We start from the raw sequence: 6,036 nt of genomic DNA on the forward strand, positions 1-6,036 counted from the left end.
TTCTTGATCAATACTAATTATATAATATGATTTCATATTAATATATTATACTTGTAATATATTAACAAATCACAAATAAAATTATTCTCAAAAGTCCATCCTATCAAGTTGCATTGGTGAAGGCAACCCAAAAGGACCATGCTACTCTCGGGTCAAGTACACACTAATTATAGTTATGGTATTAGACACCTCATCCAACAGTCTCCCACTTGGATAAGTCTAATAACTATAACTGCAAGTACGACTTAAAACCGACTAGCAATCATAGCTCTTAAAAGCTGATGTCGAACTCTAACCCAGTCAATTACGCGTCCTTTAGATAAGGGTTCATATAATCCTCTGTTCTTCAAGATATCAACCGAACAAACACATGGAACAATGTCATACTTATTGTCCAACAGTTTTTTTTCCCGGTTTCTGATTTGTTTGAAAGATAACTTAATTGAACACATTAATTTAGTCCTGACCGGGTCCCGACACATAATTCAAAAAAAATCATCGACACGATATCGCTTTTAATCCTCCAAGTATTAAAAGAAACAGATAAACTTCGACATTATATGCTTGTACTAACAATTCGTTAAATCATACACAACAGTACATTTTATAATATCAAGTTACTGATGCGTTTTCGCACTATCAATGTACAACCAACTCATAGTCAACAACTCATATATCTCGGTTTGAAGACTTATATGATATTATCGTCTCACGATCACTCGTGATAAATTCCATGAAGTGATTCAAGTGAGTGTGGGTTTAATCCAATACTCAGACCTTATGAGCACTCATGAATGTTGTAGCAATCTTTTGCTATTGTCACAACTGAAAATTTTGAGCTATGTAATCCATACATTCAAGTTAATGTGAATCAAAAACTCCAATCAAACACATCATACAAGTACTACAAGTAGTCATCAAACAATTGGAAAACCCTAGAAGTGCTTGTTAAGTCTATTTTAGACTAGAACTTCGTTATTGGCTCCAAAGGGACCAATAAGCTTCCAATTAGACTATCATGGGCTTAGAACCCTAATTGGGCTCTAATTGGACCCACACTTATTTAATTTAACATTTTAGGTCATGTTGGGCCTATAATGAAATGAATTGAAAGCCTTGATACATGAATAACCTAAAATAGTCCAATAAAAATATAAAAATCATACTACATTCTTTTAAGCATAAAACACACTCTAACTAACTCAAATTTTGGGCTTAAGGAAGAAAAGCCCAAAATTTTCTTTTCCCTTTCAAAAATCTCGGCCCAAAGGCCCAAACCCAAAGAGAAATGGAAGTGTTGACTTAATGCATGCCACCTCATTAATATCCAACGGATATCCATGCAATATTTCCCATTCCTCCATGCACATCACCTCAAATATCACCTCTCTTCTCTCCTCTCTCTCACTCTTGGCCATACACACATACACACACCAAAAATATCTCAAATTCTCTCTAGATTCACTCAAGAACACTCCCTTCTTCCCTCTCCAAAATCTCGAGTTCTAGGAAGCATTCAAGAGGAAATCTCCACAAAAATTCTTCATCTAAGGTAAGATTATGCATAGATCTATGGTTTAAATTCTTTTGTTATCAAAATCCTTTCCTTATCTATGCAAAAATCGTGATCTTGCATCCTAGAACCATCTCAAAACTCGAGATCTTTATCAAAGGGAGCTAAGGCCAAAAACACTTCATTTTCCTTCCATTTTTCCTTTCAAAACCGAATCAACACCCCAAGGTGAGCTTCATACCCCCTATTTTCTGTTTTTATGAGTTTTGTGGGGGGGGGGGGGAATACAAGTGAAAGTGTAGATCTATATGTGTTTTGTATGCCTTGTATGATTTCCATGCTTATTTGTATGCTTTTATGTGTTTTTATGTTGGATCTAGCATTAAAACCCATCAAAACCGAGATATATCTTGTGTTAAATGATTTTAGCTTCAAATATATTTCTAAACACAAAGTATTTCAAGAAAAATGGCTAAGTGGTTTAGTAATAATTTTCTTTGGGTTAAAAACACAAATTTTGGGCCTAAAATGTGAAAAATGCAAAAATAAGGGCCCAAATTGACATTTCACAGATTCTGATGGATGAAGTGTGCCAAAACAGTTTCCATAAATAAATTTCTGGAAATATACTCATTTAGGGGATTAAAAACATAAATTCCAAGCTTAATGGGCTAAAAATGAAAATTTCGGCCCAATAAGGCCCATTATGCGAATTTTTCTGTTTTGGAGGGCCAAAACTGTAACATTCTGTAAAACAGCAGACTATAAGTGTTCCAAATCCTTTTCAAAGGTTTAAAATGCTTTTTAAATTTAAAAAGGACCAAAGTTGCAAAAATTTTCCAATTTGGGCCAAAATTGTCAAAGTTGCGAAAAGAAGGGATTAAAACCGAGAAAACTGCATTTTCAAGGACTTAAACTGTTTTCTATGAAAAATTTTCTGAAAAATATTAATTTCAATAATTTTTGGTGTTAAAATGTCAAGAAAAATAGTTTAAGGACCAAACCGGGAAGTATTTAATAAAAAGGGTTGAAAATGTAAATTTTACAAATAATGAGGGGCTGAAAACAGGAATATTTCAAGACTAGTTCAATGTACACAATTTGATCAAATAATTGCACCGCGACTATCGACGAAATACAATACATTACAATACCCAAAAGTCGTTGTTAAACGAATTGGCTCGGTCTCGAGCCAATAGAAATCTACAACTACTAACACTACGACACTACGATTCATACAAGTAACGTTTGGTAATACATATACATGCGAGTGTGCACAGACGTCTACGCACCATCTTTGGGCCCCACAAGTGTAAAATCTTGTTCGTTGAGCCTAGCTAGCCCAATGACCTGATCTTAAGGCCCGAAGACATTTTTTTTACGGTGTGTTGGGTTTTACCGATCCGACACAACGTAAATGGACTTTCAATGGCTTGTATACCACCGGTCCCCAAGGGTCCTTTGGTATTGCTAGTAAAGTCTACATTTCATGCGAGGCGGGTCGGGGACCCCTCGTACATTTTATCCCCAACCGGCTAATGGAGTTACCGGGGTCTTCTTGATCTCTTTCTCTTCGGATGTGGGACTACACCTAGTCAGGGCGATTGGATAACGCGATTAGTACTGACGACGCCTTCGGAGTCGTTAGTATAACTATAAACTGGGCGTTTGTGTAACGCGGGTTTGTAGTAAATAATCCTGCTCGAAAACCTTCCAACGTCGCTTGGGACTGACACTATACGCTATGCAATGGTTTCAATGTAACATCACGTAATTCAAGGAACTAGGAGAACATCGGGTTTTCCTAGGGTTTTCAATACGAACTGATTTGAAATGCATACATTTTCAATGAACATTTTTTTTTAAGTATAGAAACGAACAAGCATACCTATGGATCTTCACAAACGTTTTCGAAAACTTATCTTTTCAGAAAATATCGGATTTTCTGGTGGTTCTTCAAACAATACAAACATTCGATTTCAAACACTACTTATGAACTCACCAACATTTCATATGTTGACGTTTTTCAAAATACTTGTATTCTCAGGGAGCCAGTGAATCAAGGGAAATCATATCCAGTGACGGTTGCGGTTTATTTTTGTATGAATTGAACAAATTAATTTTTGGGGAATGTAATGTTTAAACAATGTATGATATGTAAACACTACTGGTTGTACTATGTTGATGAATGGTGACGAATGTTGTTATGTTTCATATATATTCAATGTTATGGTATTCAATTGAGTCACGACAGCCCCCGGACGTTTCCGCCGTCTAGTTCGGGGGTGTGACAGGTTGGTATCAGAGCTTTGTTTATAGTGAACTAGCATGTCGAGCCATACATTGATATGCAACTATAAACCAAAAAGAGGGACTAACATAACTCTGAACAACACAAGTAAATAAAACACACTTGCTTGCATTAGGGATAAGAACCTAACGCCGAATCAAACACAATAATACTGGTATCTCGGTTAATTCGGGACTGTTCTTAGTGATACCAAGGAGTGAATGTAGCCTGATCAACTACATTCTCTCCAAAGTAAAACTAACACATGTCTTGATGAGATCAGGATAGCCAGGGAACCTAAAACTATACCCTTTATCACCCAAAAAGAGAATGTTTGCTTAGTCTGTACAATAGTCATAGCATCCTAGGATAATGTTAGCATATGTACGTACTCGCGCAGACAGCATGGCTGGTTTTCATCACCCGGGAGACCCCTACTTCCCTAATCAGGGAAACAACGGGTGGCTAGAGGAGGAGGAGGAGCCTGAGGAAGAGCCTGAAGAGGAACCTGAGGAGGACCCCGAAGAGGAATCTGACGGGGAACCGGAGGCGGAAGTCGAGGGCGAGCCTGCCGAACCCGAAGAAGACGAAGAACATTTCGAAGAGGAGCTCGATGACAGCGAAGGGGGTGATTCGGACGCAGAGTCCGAAGTCATCGACCCCCCTTACCCGATCAGGGTGCCTGCTTATCGTGTGGGACCCACTGGACCTACCCCTCCTTGGGGCATTGATCTTTGGAGATGGAGCAGACATCAGGGACAGCGACCCCCGTTTGGCATGTCACGTGAGTTCTTTGACTTGAGGGACGCAGGACCAGCCGACCGAGCCCTACCGGTCATGGTGAGGCGATTACGGGACACCGGGGACCTTGCTCAGGGCACTGCTGATCAAGTACGCCAGTTGTGGACTAGGGTCGAGCGTGCGGAACAGGAGACGCGCGACGTCCTCCGGGAGTTTCACATGAGGCAGGTAAGGTGGGAATCTCGACTTCAGGATGCAGAACGCCTAGTGGCTCGTCTTCAGGGAGCATCCACATCTTCGGCACCACCTCCTGACGCAGCTCAACGCGGTTAGGAATAGATTTATCATAGTAGGTTATTAGGAACTATGTTATGTACTCCGGCTCTATGTTTAAGTGACTACATTACTCATGGAGCCGTTATGCTGTCGGATTAGTGTTACTTATGTATGCTCCTACGAGCAAATTTTCTTGTACTAAATGCGGATAATATTAATAAACTTTTGTGTGTTTTGCTATGATATTCTCAGTTGTTATGTGTTGAGACGTTATGATTGTATGCTTGATGATAGTAACGTTTAGGTTCGTACCATACACCTAGTTAGTAGAGTCGCCACCTCACAGAAACCACGTACACTCAACATCTTTCCGTTTCATGACAGAAAGATGCCTCGCCCAGCTACTCGCGGAAATCCCGAACCAACCCCGCCGGAAGTTGACTCCACTGCTTTCCAGGCAGCCGTGTCTGCTGCAGTCACAGCGGCTATGGCACAACTTCACCGAGGGAACAACGGAGGAGGTAACGGGCAAGGATCCGGAAGTTCGAACAACGGGACGAACCAAGGACTCACTAAAACGTGCACCTACAAGGATTTTGCGAACGCTAAACCCCGAACTTTCAACGGTACCGGAGGAGTGATCGCCCTGAAGCGATGGATCGAGAAGGTAGAATCGGTATTCGAGATATGCGAGTGCCCCGAGCAGATGAAAGTGAAGTTCGCGGCCTGCACTTTTGTGGACCAAGCACTCACTTGGTGGAATGGTCATGTAGAAGCTATGACACTTCCTGTCGCCAACTCTATTCCCTGGGCAGAAATGAAAGAGATGTTGACGGCTGAGTACTGCCCCCGAGGCGAAATACAGAAGATGGAGCAGGAACTATGGAATTTCACGGTGCAGAATGGGAACATCAATGCTTACATATTGAGATTCAGCGAACTATCTCTGTTGTGCCCGGGCATGATCACATCAGAGGGAAAGAAGATTGAACGATTCATTTGGGGACTGACATCCCCCATTCAAGGGAATGTGATAGCTGCGAACCCTGAAACTTTTGACAGTGCGAAGAGATTGGCAAAGAGGCTATACGATCATAACCACAAAAGGGCGAGAAACCGGTAGAGACTGAGAAAAAGAAGGAGAGTGATGGTAAGAAAGGATGGAACAACAAGAGGAAGGGGCGTCAGGGTCCCGAGACCTCTAAAAAGCAGCAAA

The sequence above is a fragment of the Lactuca saligna genome, chromosome 8 (genome assembly GCF_052625555.1).
Source record: "Lactuca saligna cultivar CGN05327 chromosome 8, ASM5262555v1, whole genome shotgun sequence".
Lineage (NCBI taxonomy): Eukaryota > Viridiplantae > Streptophyta > Magnoliopsida > Asterales > Asteraceae > Lactuca > Lactuca saligna.